This window comes from Miniopterus natalensis, chromosome 1, assembly GCF_054644295.1.
Source record: "Miniopterus natalensis isolate mMinNat1 chromosome 1, mMinNat1.hap1, whole genome shotgun sequence".
Classification (NCBI taxonomy): domain Eukaryota; kingdom Metazoa; phylum Chordata; class Mammalia; order Chiroptera; family Miniopteridae; genus Miniopterus; species Miniopterus natalensis.
The window spans coordinates 100,072,917-100,097,629 of NC_142081.1; the positions used below are offsets into that span (position 1 = coordinate 100,072,917).

The 24,713-nt window shown below is 37.7% G+C and overlaps 2 protein-coding genes across 5 annotated transcripts in view; one reads left to right on the forward strand and one right to left on the reverse strand.

Moving 5' to 3' along the window:
- SENP8 (SUMO peptidase family member, NEDD8 specific) overlaps window positions 1–1,057 on the reverse strand; it is a 36,110-nt gene extending 35,053 nt beyond the window's left edge. The window contains exon 1 of the mRNA XM_016201352.2: window positions 971–1,057. The gene's annotated coding sequence lies outside the window, so the exon portion shown is untranslated. The remainder of the gene's footprint in view (window positions 1–970) is intronic.
- Window positions 1,058–1,464: 407 nt separating this feature from the next.
- Window positions 1,465–24,713, forward strand: part of MYO9A (myosin IXA) — a 272,449-nt gene continuing 249,200 nt past the window's right edge. For all 4 annotated transcript variants that reach the window (XM_016201287.2, XM_016201296.2, XM_016201314.2 and 1 more), the window contains exon 1: window positions 1,465–1,702. The gene's annotated coding sequence lies outside the window, so the exon portion shown is untranslated. The remainder of the gene's footprint in view (window positions 1,703–24,713) is intronic.

A 24,713-nucleotide genomic window follows, 5' to 3' on the forward strand; every position in this document is an offset into this window, starting at 1 on the left:
CCTAATGTCACAGAGTCAACTCCACACCTCCCTGTCCTTCCCTACTTCCCATCCTTTACCTTTCTCTAGCTTAGTGGTTCTCAACCCTCAGCATTAGTCACCTCAGGAAAAAACATTGATGACTGGACCAGAGTTTGTTTAATTGGTTTTGGGTGGAGCAACAACTGATTTTTTTAAAAAAGATTCCCAGATTATTCTAATGTGCGTACAAGGTTGAGTTCCATTAGAGCTCTTGATCCTATAGATTAGACATCCTCACCCATGAACTCTCCATTTCTTGGTTCCATGGTACACTAAGTAGACTTCCATCTTTACAGAAAATATACTTGCGGCCTACATTCTCGGTCCTTATCCTTCACAACGATGCTTCCTTAAAAGTGTAGGCTACACCAGTATGGTTTCCACCAGCTATATCTTCTCTAACTTTTTACTCTTCCGGACCAATATTGTCATATGCTTTTGTACCTGTCACTCTTTCTGCTTCTCTCTCCTCTTTCTCTGACCAGCTACTGCTCATTAGCCTTCTAACACAAGTGCGCCAAAGGACGCCTTGGAAAGGGTTTCCGCATGTCCTTCTACACAATCGGGGGCCCCTCTTCTATGCTCAGAGAGTATCTGTGCTTTTTTTGTTATAATTTTACTTTACTACCACTGGGGATTCTCTCATAGTCTCCCACATAGCACAACACTTCAGAAAGCTGAGACTATTTCATTTGTTTCTGATTCTCTTGCGTCCAGTGAAAAGTAAAAAGAATGAAAGGGAAGGACGACTAAACACGGAGATCCGGCCGGGGAAAGGAGGGGAGAGGGGGCGTGTGTGTGAAAAAGGACCGGGGCTAAACGGGGCCGCTCTGAGAACTCTGCGCCAGAATTGGGGAGGGGGTGTGGATACGCTAGATCTGCGTGGGCAGCAAAACGGTCCCCTGCCAGGACACCGACCGGCAAGCCGAAGTGGGGAGGTGCTTCTTACCTGCCTCGGGCCTCACCACCTCAACCAGCCTTTAGGTACCTCTGTCTGTATTGGCCGGAAAGCGAGAGCTATGGTCGTAAACCCAGAGCTTTCTACCCCAACCTTGCGACATTACTCTCCAGCACTGGGAGAATCTGAGGCTCTGCCGCGGAGTGAGGAAAAAAACTTGGGCGGGCCGCTTGGCGCTGACGGAATGGGGTGTGCCCGCGCAGGCGCAGACTGTACTTTCTGGCGGGGTCACGTGCGGCCGGGCTGACCAGGGTAGGCGGTAGGGGGCGTGGGAGTAAGTGCGCGCGCGCCAGCTCGTCTGCAGCTGAGGAGTCGCGCGGGGCGGGGCCGCGTGCGCGGGGTCGGAGCCGCGCGGGCGGGAGCAGACCGGAGACGGGGCGGCGGTTGATAGTGGCTGCGTAGCGTCCAACCAGGACCCTGAGAGTCGGCCGCCGAGGTATCCGCGGCACCCACAGAGGCGGCAGTTGGACGCGTGCTTTCAGGGCGGGGTGCGGCAGGGGATGTGCTGGCCCAGGCCGGGCGGAGTCTCTCTGACAGGGCGGGGGATGCGCGGCGGCCGCTCGCCCAGACCCTGAAGCCGCTGGGCCCACCCTCCCGGAACCGTCCGACTGTTGCTGGCCTCGGCCTCTGCTGTTTCCCCCGGCCTCACCCTGGGGCCGAGGGTGGGAGGCAGCTTCCGCCACAGAGGAGGGGGCTGTGTTGGCCACCGCGGCGAAAACCGAGGTAAGACCAGCCCCAGCCACCCAGAGGCCCCGCCGCCCTGCCCGGCCCTGCCCTCGTCTCAGTCTCGTTCTTGGGCTCCTGCGGGGCCGCCCGGCCCCGTCCCAGTGGAGACGCCCCACTAGCGGGTCTGCCCTGGAGCCTCCCTGACTCAGGATCACTGCCCCGGGTCCCCAGTAGACCCCATCCATCGTATCTCCTTTGGCCAGACAGCATTCCCGCCCCTAGCCGCCCCTGCGGTTCTGTCACGAGTCCCCCAACCGACAGTACGCCCCGTTAGAATCCTCCTCGGACTCTTAGGACTCTTAATGGAGCCTCCAGACTCCGTTGCAGCCTGCCGTGAGCTTACGGGATCACAGTTCCTCTGAGACCCAGTCACGGCCGCTCCCTAATCCACTGCAACCCCCAACTCTTAGGCAGATTCATCGCTGCCCACCCCCCTTCCGAGCGGACCTCCCCCTCTCAGGTCGCTCACAGCTAAGCCGACTAGCTCGTTCCCTACCCTACTGGGCTTTTAGATAGTCTGTTTCGTGATGCTCTTCCCTCCCAGTAGATCTGGTGTCAGCCACTCTTTATTTAGGCAACCCCTCTTTCCCCACCCCTCTCCCACAGACTTCTCCTTAGGCAGACCTTATCTTTTTTCCTGGTCGTGATCCTTTCTTTGGTTGAAAGGACTTAGCCATGAAATGCTAAAGGTATATTTGCTTAGTCTAGTATATTCTCCCCAGTTGGGCTTAAGGGGACTGACACCCATGTTTGAAGGGGTTAGTCTGGTGGCTATGGAAGGGAGGGAGAGGGAAGAGTATGAAAGCTCAGGGCAGGGGGTGTGTGCTGTTAGAAGGTCACACAACTTGCTTCTCATCTTGTGTCTTCTGTAGAACATGTGAACAGTCCACAGGCCTGATATTTTTGGGACCTCCGTGAAGATTAAGTCACATTCCACTAATTGGATATAACTGTGTTTCCATGTAGTATCATTTGCTTCATCTTGCAGATTTTACAGACCTTTTGCACTGGTTTTGAAGAATACTGGAAACTTTTCTTTTGATGTGCTCTTTTTGAATTTGCAGGAGAAGTAAGATTTGTAGCTTTCTTTAATCCCTAAAGATTTGATTCAATTTAATAAATTTCTGCTATCTAGTGCTGCTTGCTGTCTTGCTTTTGCAAGGCGCAAGTACAATTACCGTGCAATGTTACTGGTGTCATTACTAACAGCTTCTCAGCAATAGTAAAATATTGAATAAAAATATTGTTTGTTGAAGTTGAACTCCTGAGCTGTCAAGAAAGAAATGTAATATTACACTAAATGATCAGTGCATAATTTTAACGTTTTAGGGATGAAGTGTAGAGAGGATTTTGTAGTCAGTATATTTAAATTTTTATTTTGTGTAGAACTGAGGAGAGGGATAATCATATTTAAAATTATAGGTAATAATTAGACATAATATAAAAGTCAAAGGGGTTAAAAGAATATGTAGTAAAAAGTTTCTCTTTATCCTCCAACCACCCATTTTCACTCTTTAGAGGCAACCACTAATTCCATATTGGTGTGCGCCCTTCCTGTGATATTTCTAGCATATACATTTATATTCTTAAAACACTAAAGCGTACTGCAGACTTTGTTTATAGCTTTTTATCTCCACTTAATAATAGATTCTAGAGATCCTTCAACAACAGTATATATGGTAGTGCCTCATTTACTAGCTGGATTAGTGTTCCATTTTGGTGGTCTTGAGGTATTTTCAGCCTTTGTTTTTACAAACAGTGCTGCATGCTTTTCTTTTAAATATATCAGCTGTTATATGTATGTATTAAGGATATTTCAGGATTGGAAAAAATTTCCTAATGATTCTTTTGTGCTGAACCTACCAAAAAAGATAACTAAAAGTAAATTTCATTGATCTGCTGAACTTCCATGGAGTGACTAGCTTTAATGGTGATTATATTTATCAAATAAGTTATTGAAGGATTTAAAGTAGGGGTCTGAAATAATCAGATTTGCATTTTTAAAAGTTCACTCTGTCCTGGCCAGTGTGTCTCAGCATGGTTTGGTGGTTGAGCATCTACCTATGAACCAGGAGATAATGGTTTAATCTGGTCAGGGCACATGCCCAAGTTTTGGGCTCGATCGGTGACTCTCATCATTGATGTTTCTCTCTCTCCCTCTCCCTCTGTCTTCCTTTCTCTGAAATCAGTAAAACATTTTTTTAAAAAAAGTTCACTCTGGCTTCAGTGAGGAGGATAGATTAAATTGTTTGCGGGTAGTTTTTATCGCACGCTCTACTACCACTCAACGTAAAATGTATAAATACGTTTCCCGCATACAATGTGTGAAAGGGCAGACCAAGACTAAAGGCAGGAATATTAGGAGGGTAATCCAGGCAAATGATAGTGGGTCTAGGTTTGGGTATTGGGAGTAGACAGGACTTGGTGATTTCAATGGATTTGGGATTAGGGTTCATAGAAGATAAGATCTAGGTTTTAGTTTGTACCTTTCACTGAGATGTGGGGACTCATATGAGGAAAGAGTAGAATTTTTATTTTTGTCAAGAAAGATGAATTTAATTGTGACAGGTTGAGTTTGGTGATTATACTTCTGTCAGATGTAGATGACTAGTAGGCAGCTGGATTTGTGGCTTAAGCTCATTATCAAGCTCTGAGTTCATAGTAATAGATCTTGAGGGAAAAGGGTATAGATGAGAAGAAAAGATTGTAAGACAGAAACCCAACATTTACAGTACAGGTAAAAAAGTTGAATGTCTGAACTAGTAAATTATGTGATTAAGTCTTTAAGAAATCTTGTTATAGTTTAAGACTCAATAGTGAGGTTCCCTGTCTAACGTGAGTTTTAGTGTTTCCCACCCCCCTTATTTATCATTAGTGGTATACAGTTCATGAGGGAAATTGAGTAAACTTAGATTTTTTGGGGTCTTAATTTAAAAATTTATCTTTTAAGTAGATTTTTTTTAACATTGCATTTGTTTTTAAAATTTTATTTTTCAATTATAGTTGGCATTCAATATTATTTTAGTTTCAGGTGTTCAGCATAGTGGTTAGACAGTCATATAATTTACAATGTGACCCCCCCTCACCCCCTGCCCTATGAGTCTAGTACCCACCTGGCACTGTAAATAGTTATTACCATATTATTGACTCTATTTCCTATGGTGTATTTCATATCTATCTCCTTGACTATTTTGTAACTACCTATTTGTACTTCTTAATTCCTTCACCCTTTTCACCCATCTTCCCAACCTCCCTCTGGCAACCATCAGTTTATTTTCTGTATTTATGAGTCTGTTTTCATTCTGTTTGTTCATTTACTTTGTTCTTTAGATTCCACATATAAGTGAAATCATATGGTGTTTGTCTTTCTCTGTCTGACTTATTTCACTTAGTATAATATCCTATAGATCTATCCATGCTGTCACAAATGGTAAGATTTCAGTCTTTTTTGTGGCCGAATAATATTCCATGTGTAAATGTACCACCACTTATTTATTCACTCATCTGTTGATGGACACTTGGGTTGCTTCCATATCTTGGCTGTTGTTGGTAATGCTTCAGTGAACATAAGGGTGCATATATCTTTTCGAATTTGTGTTTTGGATTTCTTTGCATATATATACCTAGAAGTGGACCTGCTGGGTCATAAGGCAGTTCCATTTTACATTTTTTGAGGAACCTCTATACTGTTTTCGATATTGGCTGCACCAATCTGCATTCCCACTAACAGTGCACAAGGGTTCCCTTTTCTCCACATCCTCACCAACACTTGTTGGTTGTTGATTTATTGATGATAGACATTCTGACAGGTGTGAGATTATATCTCATTGTGGTTTTAATTTGCATTTTTCTGATGATCAGTTACTTTAAGCATCTTTTCATTAAATTTAGATTTTTTTAAGAAAAAGTAAAACCTCAGAAATTAGTAATATAAACTCCATCTTTCTTAACCATTTGGATTATACTATTAATAGAAGTTTGTTCTGTCCTCACAGAGAATTGCAGGAGGTTTGAAATGTGGTTTGCCAAGAATATGAAGTTTTTAGTTTGCATGATTTTTAGTTATGTTAACTTAAAATAAATATTGGTCAGAGGATTTTCTCTCATGTTTCAAAACCATAACACCAACTTAATGTATTTATTTCCAAGTCTAGAGTTGCTGTGTAGAGCTCTTGCCTCTACTCTAGACCCCTGTAAATCACTGCTAATGGACATTTCCACTTGGATTCACATTTCACAAGCACTTCAAACATACATGTACAATATAAAACTCTTCTCTGCCTCTTTCCCCCCAAAAACGGTAAGAAGGAGGCAAACTGCAACAAAATTTTTCCTTTTGATTTCCTATTTTGATGAATAGCACCACTCTTTCCTCATGAAGCCTTTAGGAACCTGGGAATCATCTTCCACTACACTCTGTACCAACATCACTAAGTCCTGCACATTCTCCCTCATGACATTTCATATCATTCCTAATTGATATTTTTGCTGTCTCTACTTCATTTTAACCCAAAGTATCTGTTGGGTTTTTTTTTTTTTAAACGTTTGTTTTTTTTTACTTGAGTTTAGAGGGAGAGGAAGGGAGAGGGATAGAGAGAAACATCCATCAATCGGCTGCCTTCTGCACGCCCCCCCACTAGGGATCAATCCTGAAACCCAGGCATATGCCCTGACTGGGAATTGAACCAGTGACCTCTTGGTTCATGGGTCTATGCTCAACCACTGAGTCGTAGTGGCTGGGCTGTGTTGGGCTTTTGTAAAGCTTTCTAAGTGGTTGTCTTGCCTTCTCTCTTCTGTCTGTTATACCATACCCTCCAGTTCATTCTCTGCATTGCTGCCAGAGTAAGTGTTCTAAAATGCTTTTAGTTGGGCTCTTTCAGGCAAAGAAGAGACTCAAGTTACCTTACGTAGCGGAGTGCTTATTGAAAGGAAACCCAGGAAACAAGGGAACCCAGGAAAAGTTAAACTACTTAGTTTCAAGAAGAGCAGGAGCTTAATAAATAAAACTAAAAGCAGGGAAAGACAGATTTCACTCTAGTGCTCTACTGTTAACTTGTCTTAGCTACTCTTTCTATTTCTTCCTGGTTTAGTTTTTCTGTCTACTTAGTGTCGTTGCCCTCCTCCTCCCCCAGTTTATAGCATTCATTTATTTCTAATTTCTGCCTCCTTATAACTACTGTGTCACTTCCATGCTAGCATCTTGCCTCCTGGCTGCTATCTTTTTAGCTTGAGCTCCTGTTAACTTCTTCCTTCTCCCTAGGATTTTCTGGTTTGAATTCCCAAGAAATGATCTCTTTGGCTCAGCTTTTTTTTTTTTTTCCTCATGGGCTGCTACCAAGCCTGTGTACTTTGGTCATGTGACTACTGGCCATTTAATGTTGGCTGTGTGTTTATTTGCGCATGTGGGAGTGGAGCAGGATTGTAATGGTGAAAAGCATGGGGCAGTGTGTAGGCTAATTTCTCACAAAATGGGGTTGCAAGTATGGTAGGCACCATAATTGACATTTATAGTAGAAATACAAATCTAATCATGCCCTTTCCTGTTGAAAGATCTTTCAATGCTTTTTCATTGCTTTCAGGATAAAGTTTAAACTGTAGCATGGCATGTATATGAGATCCTTAATGATCTGACTCTTAATTCTCTGTACTTTCCTTCCTTGCTGTCTTCCTTAAATTCTTAGGTTCACTCTTACTGAATGTAGGCGTCCTCTAGCCTGTCTTTGCATTCTTTGTTCTGTCTGGTCTTTCCAACTTCCCCCTTTCTTTGCTTGGTTAACTCCTATGTGAACTTCAAGACTCAGTTCAGTTGTATCTTCAGGAAGCTTTCCTTTACCTCTCCATGTTGTTAGGTGCCACTCTTGTGTGCTCCTGTACATGATGCTTACTACTTCTGTCATAGCTCTCTAATGAAATTCCTAAGTACTTGATTTTCTTCCCTGACTTTAACTTCTTTAGTATGAGCTCAATATAATTAGGCAGGTTTTTAGACTGAGGATTTAAAAAAATGTATGAACTTTTTATAAATTATACATAAAAGGACCCAGATCATAAATGTACAGCTCAGTGAATTATCACTAAATGAACACACCATTGTAACCAACACCCACATCAAGATACCCTGTTCCAGTCACTAATCAGTTCTAAGAGGATTACTCTTTAATATAAAAATTTTTCTTTATACTTTGTGTGTATCTTTAGACATACAAGAGACATAGGTATTGTAATTTTGATCCAATAGAAAGAACCTACATAATTTACATTATGTTATAGAAAGGTAATTTTGGCAATAGACAAATTCAAAAGTATGTAATACTAATATTCTAATAATTAGTTGTGGGATGTTCATTAAGTAGATTTTCTTGCTTATTAGTTTAATATTTTATTTATTTTTTTAATTTAATATTTTAGAGTGTCAGGGAATAATATAGATCAAAGAATATTTGCTGAAAATAGCTTATTTTGATTGGTGAATAAGCTTGAGATGAGTATAGTAAACATGTAAAGCACTTTCCATTTTCCAAATGTTGGTTGGTCTCTGGGTGTTAATGTGAATTATGTTGCTGGCATATTTTGGCAGTAGGGTCATCCAACGGGCAACTGGAGTATAATTTTACTTGTACAGTGAGGAATGGACTAGCTGTCCTATGTCATAGACAGACAGCTGCTTGCTAAGAATTGTTCTTTTTGCAACTAGCAATAATTTTAGAGTTTACTTTTTCGTTTTCTGTTTTGATATTTTTTAAATTTAAAAATTTTAATTACAGTTTACTTTCAGTATTATTTTGTATTGGTTTCAGGTGTACAGCATAGTGGGTAGACAGTTACACTTTACAAAGTATTCCCACCCAGTATTTCCAGTACCCAACTGGCACCATGTATAGTTATTGCATTATTATTGACTCTATTCCCTATGTTGTACTTTACAGTTTTGGTTTTTCTTAAACTTTAAGGTTACATAGCTCTTTGAACAAGAGGGTATTCTTTTAAGTATATTTTTTCCTCAGATGTGCTTTTCTGTCTGTAAATATTAAAACCATTAAGGCCAATTACTTGGAAAGCATATGGACTTTCAAACCTGGATTTTCAGTAGATCTCATTCAATTTTCAGCCTCATTACTTATGAGCTGTCATTTGTGGGCAAGCCACTTAACATTTCTGATGGTCAAGAATGTTCATTTCTCAAATGAGAATATTTACCTCACAAAATAACCATTAAAGTTAAACACTGTATGTAAAGCACCAAGCACACAGTTGATACTCAATAAGTCTTTCTTTTCCCCCTTGAATATGTCTATTTCTTATGTTTAAATATGAGATTAAGAATTTAAAGAATTTCATTGTGTGACATTAGAATAGATGGCTAATCAAAGTTTGTTGCTAATAGAAGTAAATCTTGCAAGTTTCGTCTGCTAGCTAGCTGTCTTTCAACTGTAATCACGTTTTTCAATTCAAAAAAATTCAAAGAAATGTTTTTCTTAATGTCTTAGTATATAAGATTAATGAATGTTAGAATGTATTTTGATTCAGTGTGAGATATCAACAAAATGAATGTCTTTTGATTCAGTGTGAGACATCAACAAAATGTTCTGTTTGCCAGAGACAAACATTCCTTAAATCATTGATAGATTATAGTGCTATTGCTGTTTGTAGTGTATAATTATTTGTTCGAAATCTGTTTACTTATATTGATCAGATGATAGTGGGTTGAGTAATCTCTGTTTTTTGTGTTTTTTTTAATCCTCACCCAAGGATATTTTTTCCATTACTGTTCAGAGAGAGTGGAAGGGGCATAGGGGAGAGAGACAGAGAGAGAGAAAAAGAAACGTCTATGTGAGAGAGACACAATTATTTGGTTGCCTCCTGCATAGGCCTGGGGATTGAGCCTGCAACCAAGATATGTGCCCCTGACTGGAATCGAACCTCAGACCCTTCAGTCCGCAGGCCAACGCTCTAACCACTGAGCCAAATGGCTAGGGCTGGATTATTATTTAAATGGTGAAAGGTCTTCAGGTGACTATGTATGTGTTTATAAATGATTTTTAGGTCATATTTTTTTCTTACATGCTTTTGTAACTCTACTTTCTTTTAATTCTCTTTCTGCGCCTCTGTGCTGTTTTATAATAAAAAAGAGAAAATAATGAAAAGTTGAAAGAATAGAACAAAGAATATTGCTATATTTGCCACCTAGATTCAGAAGTTAATACCCCATCCATATCTTTATGGGTTTTTGTGTATATGTATGAGTGATATACTTTCACTGGACCATTTTTTAATCCCTTTTTTCACCTAGCCCCCCATGAACCTTTTTGAAAGTTTTGAATATTGTGACATTTACCTTCAAATACTTAAGCATATATTGCCTATGAAAATAGGTATTCTCCATATCACCACGGTGCCATTACCAATACCTAAAAAAAATGATGCCCGGCCGGGCCTGGCTCAGCAGTTGAGCGTCGACCTAGGATCCAGGTGATCAGGGTTTGATTCCCAGTCAGGGCACATGCCCAGGTTGTGGGCTCGATCAGTGACTCATCATTGATGTTTCTCTCTCTCCCCCTCTCCTTTCCTCTCTCTGAAATCAATAAAGATATATTAAAAAAAAAAGATATAAAAAATAACAAAATTTCCTAATAACATTTAATTTACTTTATATTTAAATGTTCCCAATTGTTCATAAAATGATTTAAAACCAGAATTGAATCAAGATTTTGCATTGCATTTGATTATTTTTTTAGTCTCTTATAGTCTAGCAAAAGTTTCTTTCTCCACTCCCCTTTCCTATGATACTGAAATTTCTCTCCAAAGGCCGGATCTTGTACAATGGCCTATGTTTTAAGAGTTATCTGATTGTTTGTGTTTTCATTTAACTTGTTCCCCTGTTCCCTGTATGTCCTGTAAACTGTAAGTTACATTTTAAAGGCTTCATTAGATCCATGTTAAAAAATGTTGGCAAGAATACTCTAGAGGCAATGTTATATTTCATGTTACATACTATGGGAGGTATATAATGTCACTGTTAGTGATCTCAGTTTTTTTTTTTTAATGTATCTTTATTGATTTCAGAAAGGAGGGGAGAGAGAGAGAGAGAGAGAGGAACGTCAGTGATGTGAGAGAGTCATTGATCGGCTGCCTCCTGCACCCCCCTACTGGGGATCATGCCTGCAACTGCGGCATGTGCCCTGACTGAAAATCAAACTGTGACCTCCTGGATCATAGGCTGATGCTCAACCATTGAGCCACACTAGCTGGGCAGTGATCTCAATTTTAAAGGTTTAAGGTTGTTTTATTAAATCTCTGCATTGCAAAAGCATATTTTTTCCTCATCAAGTACAGTAACCTGTGGGGGTGATACTTTGTTACCATTTCATTCTTCAGTATTTTTTACTTAATAATTTTAACATTCTTCAAATCAGTTAACTAAAAGTTGAAAAATGTTGATTTTCCTAATTCTGTAACTTATTTACATCTATTAGCTGTCATTTTTCAATTAGCAAGAGCTTTATAACCTTCATCAACTGGGATTGAACTATATAGTTTCTCCAAAAAGGGCAGAATAAATAAATGCTTAATTCTTTCCCATCTCATTTTCAGAATAAGGAGTTGGTATAATAGTCATCTACAGTGGTGACAAATGAGGTTTTTATGGTCTCAGATTTTTATTTGTTGTATTACAATTAATTACATTGTTCTTTTTGATGCTCATATTGTCTTAAATAAGGACATTGAGAGCCCCTTCAAGCTGACTCCTGAGTTCTTTTTGCATAAACCCTTTATTAGTATTTGAGTGATTTCCTTACTTTTGGGTACAAGGTATCTTGGCTCATTATGACTCTTGCTGCTTTAGACTGGAATCAGCAATTTCTCCAAGGAGCTCAGTCTCAGTATGGGATGATATTTAGAAACCAGTATCTGGATGCTAAGTGTGCTCCTTGTTGTGGGGCTGTCATTGTTTTTAGGCCTTGTTAAGAGGGGGAGGAAGCATGAGGTCACATTGATAATTCTCAATCAAATTTAACATTGCAGGTTTCTTTATCTTTTTTTTAAAATTTTTATTTTTGTTTAAAGTATTACAGATGTCCCTTTTTCTCCCCAATGACCCATTTCCCCCATTCCTTCCCCCTCCCCAGTCACTCTCCCCACCATTGTCCATGTCCTTGGGTTGTGCATATATGCCTATAAGTTACTATAGTTTTAATATCCTTTACATTGAAACTCTTAGGTTTTATTAACATTGATATATATATTTTCTAAGTTTACCTAAAGTATTTTCAAAATAAATAAAACTACTCAGTGAAGTTTAAGATATTTTTTGCATTTTATTTATCCTTAGAATGTATGCCATTAAGGATATACTTATTGTTAGTTCTGTATCCAAAAGTTACTTACTCATTTTTTCAGTATGACTTAAGCAATTTGATATGTAGTTTGATCCATTTGTTTTTCATTTTAGGGTTTACTTCCCCTGTTTTTTTTATTTAATATTACCCTTTGAATATGTAAAACTCTTATATAGTTCAAAAGGAGAAACCAAATGAAAAGGTGTTAAGTAGAAATTTCATTTTCATCCCCATCCCTTCTACTCCATTTCCTTTGTACTTCCCTGTATGTAACCATTTTTGTAATTTTCTGATCAATCATTCCAGTATTTTTCTTTCTTTTTAAAATAAGATGTATGTATGTATTCTTCTTTCATACACCAAAAGTAACGTACTATATATGCTATTCTGTACCTCTTCTCTCTTTTTTTTTCCTTTTCACTTAATACCTTGCTGGTTGGCTACTTTTCATACTTGAATATTAAAATGAAAGCATCTGAATAAACTTAGATGTACTTTATTTTGTCATGTTTTTATATTACCATATGTCAAAACTAAAGATATTGCATATATTTTAATATTTTAAAATATTTTTTATATTTTATTTTTAAATATTTTTTTGAGTGTGATATATTGTATAACATGTATCTACATGCAATGGTACTAAACAAGTTTTACATACATATCCTCTTTCACTACGCTTTCCCTTAGAAGAACATACTTTACACACCCTTGTGGGATTTTTTTACCACTCATTATTTTTTGTAAAACATGATCTTTTAAAACTTTTGCCATAAAAAAGGTGGATGGAAAGAATTAGATGTATTGCTTGTCACATCTCTGGAAATACTGACTGACAAGTTGAGAAAACCCATAATGAAGAGGAAAACTAGGGATGGCTGAAATAAGTGCCCAGCAGTAAAGTGCAGACATGAGTTATCTTGCGACTGGTCAGCGACATTTGAGAATGGAAACACGGGTTAAGTCGTGACTGGTCATCAATGTTCGGACACGGAAACACGTGTATACTTGTGACCAGTCAGCAAGGTTTAACAGTGTATTCTGGATAGCACTCTATATTGGTAGCTATAGATCTTTCATTCTTTTTTATGGAGGCATCATATTCTGTTGTGTTGATATACCATAATTTTACTTAGCCTGGATCTGATGTATATTTGTGTTTAATCTTTTGAACTATGAGTAAGTAATACATGTTGAATAAATTAATTAAAAAATGAAGTTTTTTTCCACAATTGAGAATGAGTTGATTTGTTCCAGAGAGACTTATATTATAGTCTGAGGGGGCTTTGTTGTGTTTTCTGATGTTGTTATTGATAAGAGAATTTCAGGAGAAGTAGATACATTTTGGGACATAGGTACACTTTTTTGCCTCAAGTATTAGGCGGTTGATATCAATGAATGTTAATCTACTTTAATTTTTTTATATACCAGGGTTACAGGGTCAATAGGTGATTTCTCCCTATGCTTCCTGGCTCCCTGAAGTATTGGAACTAAACACCTAATGTCCTGGTTGTTTTCATGTAATGATAACTCAAGTTCTGTCCTCACTGTTTTTCCCCCACACCTTCCCCTCTCCTTAACTTTACCCTTTTTCATCTTTTCTGCCTTAAATCTCTTAGATTATATAGGATTTCAGATGTTCAATGGACAGCTACTTACACTGTAGTAAGGCGGATATAAGATGTATAGTGTGAATGTTAGGAGTAAGTGATCAGGAATGCTAAAGGGAGAGGGAAGGGTACCGGTTAGAATACAAAGAATTCAAGCTCTGGGCTTGTGAAATAGAAATTGGAAGTTAGGGAACTCACCCATTGAGATCTAAATTGTCTTTTACTCCACCGATTGAAGAGAATTTGTTGAATAAAATTTTTTATTGAACAAAGTATTTGGGCATCTACCACGAGCAACTTGTGGAACATACGGGAAATTTATTTAATTATAGTAACTTTAAAAAAAAAAAAGCACACTAGGTTACCAGGCTTACATAGGTTGCTTTATTGCATTAAATTACCATAGCGATCACACACAGTTGTTACTTTTCCTTTTTATTCATATATACAGGAGAGTGAATAAAATGTGCAATTTAAAGAAAATTATGAATATTTGTGTTGTCCAGGCTAACAAACCAGACTTGCCTTCCCCTTACCTTACCCTCCCCTTGCCCTTGTCAATATTTCCCCTTCTGTGGAGGTAGCTATTGTCCTCACCTTTGTGACTATCATTTTCATTGCTTCATAATTTAAAATTCTAGGTTATATGTTTTGAAATAATATAATTTTCTTTTCCTTGTTTTTGAACTTCATGAATATTTTATGTGATTTCACAAATTCAGTTTGGGCCCTGGCTGGTTTGGCTCCATGGTTAGTGTTGGCCTTCGGACTGAAGGGTCCCAGGTTTGATTCTGGCCAAAGGCACTTATGTTGGTTGCAGGCTCATTCCCGGTCCCAGTTGGGGTGCGTGCGGGAGGCATCCAGTCGATGTGTCTCTTCCACACTGATATTTCTCTCTCCCCCACTCTCTCTAAAAAGCAATGGAAAAATATCCTTGGGTGAGGATTAAAAAAAAAATAAATTCAGTTCATAATTCATGAAATTAATTCCAGGTTGTAGTTAGCCATAATAGTTCATTAGATTTCATCGTGGTAAAGTATTTCATTGTGTGATTATATTATAGTTTACTCATTCTATTTTTGATGGACATTTGAATTGATTTCAATTTCTTGTTGTTACACAAAAAATTCAGTGGTGAGTGCTCTTGTACCTGTTTCATGTTTGCAAGTATGCAGATGTTTCTCTAGGATTCCTAGGAATGGAATTGCTGGGTTGCAAGGTATGTACGTATTAAATTTGATAATGGCAAAGTGTTTTTCAAAATTATTTCAGTTTATATTTCCACCAACACAATGTATGACAGTTCCCATTGCTGTACTTTCTCAGTACTTGACATTGTCAGACTCTGTAATTGTTGCCAATCGGAAGGTATGTATCTCTTGATTTAAATTTGCATTTCTTTGATTACTAGTGAAGTTGAGCTTTTTTTCACAATCATTGGATTTTTTTCTTATGCTCTGCCTGTTCAATTTGGTTGTCCAGTTTGTTTTTCTTTGAGGTGGTTTGTGCCTTTCTTACTGATTTTTAGAAATTCTGTATGTGTTTTGGATACTAGTCATTCAATTATACCGGTTATAACTATCTTCTGTTTGGGGATTTCACTCTTTATGGTGCCTGTTGACCAATAGAATTTCTCAGTTTTAATGGTTGGGTAGTGTTTTTTAATCTTTTTAAAGAAAGCCTTTCCTAGGCTAAGGTAAAGAGATGTTCTCTAACATTATCTTCTAAGAGCTTTTAAGTTTTAACTTTTCACAAATTTGGTCTTTAGTCCTGGCAGGGTAGTTCAGTTGGTTAGAGCACTGTCCCGATAATGCCAAGATTATAGGTTTGAACTCCTGTAAGGGTACATACAAGAATCAACCAATGAATGCATAAATAGATAAAACAACAAATCGACGTTTCTCTCTCCCTTCCTCTCTTTCTAAAATCAATAATAATTAAAAAAAAAAAACTAACCCCCTCCCTACAAATTTGATCTTTACCTGGAATAGATCTTGTGGATAGTGTGAAGTCCAGTTTCATTCTTTCCCACTTAAGGATGCTTGATTGTCCCAGCATCGATTTTGTAAAAGTTCATCTTTTCTTCACTTACCTGCAGTGCCACATATATCAAGTATTCATATTTATGGACTTGTTCCTCTGTTCTATTGGTCTGTTTGTTTATTCCTGTACTAGTTACACCATCTACTTCAAGTTTTATAAGTTATGATATCTGATAAGGCAAGTCTGTCCACTTTCTGTTGTTGTTCAGGAGAGTCTTGGCTGTTTTTGCCCCATTGCACTTTCATTTGTATATTTTAGAATCACTTTGTCAGATCCCACAGAAATAAAATAATCCCACATAAAAAAAGGAAGTTTGGGGATTTTTTTTGAAATTGAGTTGACCGGATTAATTTGGGGAGAGCTGACATTTTCCCAACATTGATTCTTTCAGTCTATGAACATGGATATCTTTCCATTTCTGTAATGATTCCTAATGTGTGATTTTTTCAGTAGAGGTTTTGTACATTATTTATTAGATTTATTCTTGAGTTCTATGATACAATTGTAAGTAGTGGTATCTTTAAAAGATTATTTTCTAATTGTTGTTGCTGGTGTATAAAGATATAAAGCTAATATCAACTTATATCTGTTAAATTATAGAATTAATAAGAGATTATCTGTAGATTCTTCCTTTTTTTGTGTACATAATTATGTCATGTATAGATAACAGTTTTGTCTCTTGTTTCTAATCCTTATACCTTTTATTTTTTCTTGCTTTTCTATGCTGCCTGGTGTCTTCAGTATAATGTTGATAAAAGTATATAGGGGCCATCCTTGTCTTGTTTTTGATCTCAAAGGAAAATGTTCAGCCCTTCTCCATTAAGTAATCTGTAGGCTTTGGTAGATACCTTTTATCAATGAAAGAAGTTTCCTTCTATTCCTAGTTTGCTAAGATTCCTTTAGAGACATTAACAAACATTGAATGTTTATGGCTTTCTTAAATATGTTTGATTATATTAATTGGCTTTCTGATTATTATCAGATTTATCTTTGCTTTCCTGAGATATTCCTAACTTGGTTAGAGTATATTATACTTATCCTATATTGCTGGATTTTATTTGCTAATATTTGTTTGGAATTTTTGCATTCAACTTTAGGAATCAGACTAGTTTATGATTTTTCTTTCTTGTCTGGCCCCTGCCAGAGTTTTTTTTTGGGTTCAGAATTAATGCCAGCCTCATAAAAAGAATTGAGATGAATTTACTTAAGATGGGATTATTTACTTCTTGAGTATTTGGCAGAGCTTGGTGGTGGTAAAGCAGTGTGGCTCTGGTTTTCTCTGTGGGGAAGATTTTTTTATTTATTAGAGTCATTAAGTTTGTTTGTTTTCTTAAACGGGACCATTCAGGCCCTGGCCTGATTGCCCAGTTGATTGGATTGTCATCCCCTACATCAAAAGATTCCCGGTCAGGGCATATAACTAGGTTATTCGTTTAATCCCCCAGTTGGGGTAGTACCGAAGGGAACCGATTGATGTATTTCTCTCACATTGCTGTTTCTCTTTCTCTTTCTCTCTCCCCTTTCCTCTTAACCATTGTAATATTTGCACCATTGGTAGTTTTTGCCCCCTTTTTCATTCCTAATAACTTTCTTTTTTTCATTTATCTTTTTTTTTTTGAATTCTCACCCAAGGATATTTTTTCCATTGCTTTTCAGAGAGAGTGGAAGGGGGGGCGGGCGGCGAGAGAATGAGAGAGAGAGAGAGAGAGAGGGAGAGAAACATCGATGTGAGAGAGACACATTGATTGGTTGTCTCCCTCACATACCCTGACCAGGGCCCGGGATCGAGCCTGCAACCAAGGTCTGTGCCCTTGGATGGAATCCAACCGGGGACTCTTCAGTCCCCGGGCCGACGCTCTAACCACTGAGCCAATCTTGCCTGGGGTCACTCATCATCTTGACAGATGTTTGCCAGTTTATAGTTTTTAAAGCCAAAGACCTAACTTCTGGTTTTTTTGGCCCTTTCTAGTGTAAATTTTCTTTTCATTTGTCATTTCTGTTTATTTCTTTTATTTGTGCAAGGTTTATTTTGCTACTCTATTTCCATCTTATTGGATAGACAGTTTCCTAATTTTATTTTCTGTTATACCTACTTAGAGTTATAAATTTTCCTGTAAAGTACTGCTTTAGCTGTGTTTCACAAGTTTTGAAATGTAGTATTTTTGTTATAGTTGAAAATATTTTCTATTTACTTATTTTCACACGGATTATTTGGAACTATATTTTTAAATTTATAACTGTGTGAGCATTTTCTAGTATGTTAGTTATCGTGGCATAATAAGTTAAGCCCAAAATTTAGTGGCTCATTACTGACAGTTTTTGTGGGTCAGGAATTCAGGAGTGGCTCAGCTTGGCAGTTGTGCTTCAGTTCCTTTCTATGTGGATTTTTCCATGGGGCTTTTTAAGTGCTGTTACGGTATGACCACTGGAATTCCTGAGGGAGAAAGTGTCAGGTAGAAGCCATACCGCAGTTTGCTATATATGACCTAGCCTTGTTATCTGTGGGGTGCTCTCCATGTCCCCACCAATTACTGGTGGGAGTGGAGCTCTTAGGGTGCTGTGGGAATAAGAATTTCTTGAGGCCCCCATGGGAGAATGAGGTGTTGTGGAAAGCTTTATTTCTGTGGAATTTAAACCCCTGTGTTTCCAAGGTCCCATCTCCTTCCGTCCTGCCTTGGAAAAAGTCCCATTTTGTCTTCAGCAAGGCTAAGATCAAAGCCAGTACCCAGGGTTTCTGCTCCATATTCACACAACCCAGTCTAGCATCTGACTAGGTTAGCTTGTGTTCCCAGTTGCAGTCCATTGCGTGTGAGAGCCACATGGCTTTGGAAGCACACAGCAAGTACAAGGAAGCAGGAGAGAAGCAAAGGGAACAGAGTGAGAATTCTTTTTTCTGGGGATTATGTATTCCCAAATTTTTGTAGGCTTGCATTGGGGTCTACCCTCCTAGCCAATGATCTTTGTCTCCAGGTTACACTGATAGGCAAGCACCTTTTCTACATCATGCTGACTTCGCTGTATATGTGTCCATTTCCCCTTTGTTGGACCCCTTCCCCCATTGAGTTGCAGGGAATGGACTAGTGGTTTCCTGGGGAATATAAAGTTGCAGCTTCCTGGTGAAGCTGCCCAGATAACCATGCTTAAAATGTCAGGCCTTCCCTTTGCTTTCTTCCTATTATTAATATTAATAACTAGGTAGTTACGATGGTAGCAGCCTCAAAAATCAAGCAGCCTCACTTTGCTGCTTTCTTTTGGTCTAGACCAGGGGTGGGGAACCTTTTTCTGCTAAGGGCCATTTAGATATTTATAACATCATTTGAGGGCCATACAAAATTATCAACTTAAAAATTAGCTATGAAAAAAGCTCCTAGATTTGTTGAATTTTGAATCCCGCCTGCGGTTGCCTTGGCCGGGCCAGACCAAATGATTTCACGGACCTTAGACAGCCAGCTGGCCAGATGTTCCTCAGCCCTGGTCTAGACCATCCATTTTCACCAGGTCTGCTGTGGCACCCTGGTGTGCCGCGAGAGTTTTTAAAACATGAAATGCCTGACTATTTCATCAGTGGCACTGACCTCTTTCCCTGAGACTGTCAAATAAAAAAATGACAACAGCCAACACAACAATAGCCTTTTGGTGTGAATGAATCAAATTTATAGTTATTTTTTTGTCAGATGGGCAAAAAATATTTTTTTTATGTGCCGCAGAATTCTAGTAGTTAGTTTGTATGTGCTGTGAGATGAAAAAGGTTGAAAAATCACAGGTCTAGACAGTTACAAATGTGCATCCAAGTTCAAGGAGTAGAGAACTTAGGGAAAAATATCAATAACATTGTAGAAGTGTATAGGATGGGATATATATTGGTGTGAAAGATACCATTTGTTATTCCTATTATCTTTTTGTTACTGATACCTGTTTGTTTTCCAAGTAAATGATGTTATGACTTCAGTGCTCTTTTCTTTTTCTGGATCTCTGATTTGTATACATATTAGATTTTTTCCTTTACATGTTTCTTAACCTTTCTTCTTCTTCTTTTCACTGTGGGTAATTTTGTCAGCTCTGTCTTTGTGTTTTTTGTTTGTTTGTTTTTACACTCTTCACCCGAGGAAATGTTTTTATTGATTTTAGAGAGAGGAATGGGGGGGGGAGAAACATTGATGTGAGAAACATTGATTGGTTGCCTTCCATACACATACACACCCCAACCGGTGATTGAACCAGCAACCTACCTATCTGCCTTGACCAGGAATTTAACCAGTAACCTTTTGGTGTACAGGATGATACTCCAACCAACTGAGCCACCCAGCCAGGGCCAGATATGTCTTTTAACTCACTAATTTCTCTTCAGTTATTCACTTTATTTTAAATTTCAATTCTTGTGTTTTGCAATTTTATAAATTCTTTTTAGTTTTGTTTCAAATCTTCTAAGTAATTTTTTGTGGTTCTTGTCCCTTTCAGATATTTTAAGGCTTGTTTATTCCTTTACACATTAGTATGATCATTTTATATTTTGTGTGTGATCATTTCTTATATCTGAAATTCTTACATTTTTATTTCTATCCTTTCATGGTGCTTTGTTTCCTTGCTTGTTCTAAATAATGCCTTTTCTTGGGAGATTATTTGTGACACTTGCACACACATTTTCTAGATGTCTGGTACCCTGGGTTTTTTGGTTATTCAAGTGATGTGAATTAAAGTCACAAATCTGTGTGTGCGTGTGTCTGTGTAGAGTCATGGTAGTTGAGGTGGCAGTGTGTGTCTTGTGGCCTTACTGACTGTTTTGTAAGGTCACAAGTTAGGAATGGTTTTAACATTTTTAAATAATTGGGAGGAAAAAGGATAATATCTTGTGACATGAAACTCACATTTTAGTGCCCATGAATAGTTATTTCTGCATTGTCTTGTGGCTCTTTTCATGCTACAATGACATAGTTGAGTGGTTGCAACAGAGATCATATGGTCTCCAAAGCCTAAAGTGTTTATATAAAGTTATAAAAGGAGAGTCCAGGTACTCTCCTTTTTCCTTTAAACCTCAGAGACAAAGGAACTTTCCTTGCAGTTCTTAAGGAATAGGTTAAAATGGATCACATTTGCTTTGGTTCATTTTATGGGTTCCAGTCCTATGGGATAGGGTTTCCTATGAGACTTACTACCTAGGGTGGGCCCTTGGTGTGGCTTTTATCTTTATGAGACTGTGAAAACCACAGTCCAAGTTGGGCTTCTGTCAGGGGCTAACTTGGCTTCAGCACTCTGATTACCTCTTGGAATTCCTTCCTGGTCTTATAAATTTTGATCTTACAATTCCTTACTGTCATGTCAGCCCTTTGATACTTTTAAGAATATGTATTTTCTATTTTATTTTGTTTAAAAAATTTCAGTGGTTATTTTATTCTAATTAATTGGCCATGATATTGGAGAATATTCTTTTTTGAATATGAAGAAATTAAGGCTCAGAGAGAGAGAGGGAGAGAGAGTAGCTTGCTCCAAAGTTTTGTTACTAGTAAGTAGTTGACTTTAGTGAGCTTGTATATCATCTAGGAACTGAGCAATTAGTATTGCACATTCATTTCTATGTTCCCAGTACAATCAGTCTTAAGGATTTCTGCTGCTTGGGCCATAAGGAGAAGATCTCAGTTACAGAGGACAAGGAAGGCATAAAATACTCAAAAGCTATTTGGCTGGTAAAACTAACATCATATATAGATACTTGAGAACTAAAAAATGTTGAAAAGAAATGGAGAATTTTGTTGACTGTATAAAAGACAGTAAAATTCAGTAAATTTGCCATGTTAATTATATGAATCAAAGATGAAAGTAGGCCTTTATTGTGCACCTATTTTGTAGCAATCATTGTTTTTTAAATATACAGTACCATATTTAGTTTCATAGCAACAGTAATTTAGGATTTATGGTGATTTCTTATAATAAATAGGCAAACATTTAGGGAAGACAGTTTATTATTTACCCAAGATTACACAGCTAGTAAGTGCTAAAAGTAGGATCTGAACCCCTTTGTGACTATAAAGCCCATGCTTTCCCCATAAAATTGTATTGCAAAAAAGAAAAAAAAGGTCTTTACATGATTAATGGAGATTATATAAAAGTTTATGGTTAACATTTCTATACTTATATGAGAATCCCTCAGGCTTTTCATTTGGAGGTTAGTCTTATTTTCAACAATTTAAGTATTTATTTGGTTTTTAAGGTCATATGGATTAGATGCAGCAATGAAATGGGTGTTTGTAGGTTGTTATGCTGATAATATGAAAAGCTTTTCTGTAAACTAAAAATTTGCCAATCTGATGATATTGAGGATAGGGGCAAACAGCTTTGCTCATCTATATCAGTAGTTTCTATGAATGTCACTATCATATAAAAATTGACATTTATTGCAATTTTTCAAATTCTTAAGAAAAGCATAAATTATATTTAGTGTACCCTGCTTAAAAAGATACAAAGTTTTTGAGATATGTTGTAGAAATAATTTCATACAGAGTATTTGAAAATAACTTCTAATACTTAAAGAGCTGAAATTCTAGCTCATTGGAAAACTTGGATTTCTAGAATGACTTCTAAAAGTTTAGCTGAAATTTTACTAATAAGTAATTGTGTGCTAATAAGTAATTTGTGACTGGCTGTCTGATTCTATGTAGTAAAATAATGATTACCATGCTGTAAAATAATGAATAATTTGTACTTATATTTTACATAAAACTAGTAACTTTTCATGAATACTCAGTCTTTATAAGTTACTAATTTAGCATTGTTATCTCACAGCTTAACAAAACAGAGGTAAGATTTTTTATAATCCCACTTGAAGCCATTGGCATATTATAGTTTTTGGCACATAGTGAATAATGACGCCTTTTTAAAAGGACCAAAACCCAAGAAAACTTTTTTTTTTAAATTGTCACCTGAGAAGTGAGGATATTTTTTCCATTGATTTTTTTTTTTTTTTTTTTTTAAGAAAGAGTGGGAGGGGAAAGGGGGGAGGAGAAAGAGAGAGAAACATCCATGTGACAGAGACAGGTTGGTTGCCTCCAGGACGCGGCCGGGGATTGGACCTATAATGTGCCCTTGATCTGGAAACCTGTGACCGTCTGGTGCGCAGGCCGACGCTCTAACCACTGAGAACGCTGGCCAGGGCAACCCAAGAAAACTTTTAAGATTGAACTTTTCTGTAAGTGGTTGAAGGAATAAAAATGATTCATTTGCTGTGTTTTGACTCTTTAGGCAATAAGGCAATATTTGATGAACATTTTGAAGCGTAACAGCTGTTTTCATTCTAATGAGAACAGAATTTTAGGCTTTATTCTTGTGTAAGTTGGTAAGGGATACTCTATTCTCTGATCATACCTTCAGAAGGCAATTGCTTTGCAAAAATGCACAGGAGACTGGATGACTGGAAAAATGAGCACAGATTTATCAGTGTAAGTAGAGAAATCAACTCTTAGCACATGTTTTACTGGTGGTAAACAAAGCTGGACTCTCGTGATAGTATTTGAAGAGCAGTGTTTTTCACTTTAATAATCTATGTAGAGTTAACATTTGAATTTTCTGAACTGAAGGAACAGCTGCAACAGTCAGAAAAAAAAATACAGCCTTCTGGTGTGATCAACAAGCTAAATAATTGACAGAAACCAGCATGTTAATAGTTTGTTCACTAACCAGAAGCACTCTCATTGGTTGGTGATGCTTCTAAATGCCTAAATGTCAACACTGCCAAGGCTGTGAAGTATACATGAGGCAGCTGGTAAGGGAGTGAGTGAGGGGGGAAAAAAGATGTCAAAGTGGCAAGTGGTAAACATGCCAGATTATAAATTTGATAGTGTGTTGGAAAATAGATCTCTGATAATGGTGGTAAGTACTAAGAGTAGAGGACAGAGATGATGCCAGTTGAGGGGATGGAAGAGAAAGGAACTTGAGTATAATATTTGAAGCTCTGTTGGAAAAAGAAACCCATTTATATATGACACTAGGCACAGAGGAGGTTTTATTTCTTAGACAATGTATTTATTTCTTAGAGTTTGTGTCCTGTGGAGTTCATTATAATACAGTGTCAATTAAGGTGTATTAATAATTGTATATGGAAGATTGCTGTATACCTGTATTAGTTTGTTAGGGCTGTCATAACAAAATACCACAGAATGAGTGACTTAAATGACAGAAATTTATTTTTTCACAGTTGTGGAGGCTGAAAGTTCAAGATCAAGGTATTGGCAGGTTTGAATTCTCCTAGGGCTTCTCCTTGGCTTGTGTTCTCATATGGCTTTTCTCTGTGCACTTGCATCCCTGGTATCACTTCCTCTTTTTACAAGGACACCAGACCTATTGGATTAGGATCCCACCCTTGTGACCTTATTTAAGCATAATTACTTCTTTAATGGTCCTGTCTTCAACTACGTTGGGGGTTAGGGCTTCAACATGTGAGTTTGGGGGAACACAGTTTAGTCCATAACGGCATTAGTGTAAGCCCAAACAGATGAACAGAATTGAAGCTAAATTTTGTCTCGAGAAAGGCATAGTGGAAAAGAATATAAGAAAGAAAAGAAAACCATGGGATAGTTTTGGTAGTTTATCCATGTCATAATAGTAATCTCAGATAAATTCTTTGCATATTCTGAAATAATGGATGCTGTTGAATCAGGGTGTTAGAATCTACACTAGGTTTCTTGTGGGTTTTTTGTGGGGGAAGGAAGGGAGTCTGGGAGTCACCTAAGTAATGAAAGAAGAGGGTGCAATGGTAATACCATAGTCATTATAGGATGAGTTATTGATAAACTAGGAATCAGCAAATAGTACTTGTTTCTTGTCTGGTTATTCACAACTGAGTGATTTAAAATTCCTTATAGGTGTGGAAATATTTACAGATAAAGATATATGTCCAATGTTAATTTATGCGAAGGATGTTTATTCTTAAAGGTTTAGAAAACATTTTGAGATACTAGTGTAGATTCTTCCAACAAAGATGAGGACATCCAGATTAGGTTTATACAACCCCTGCCCCTCCTTCTTGTT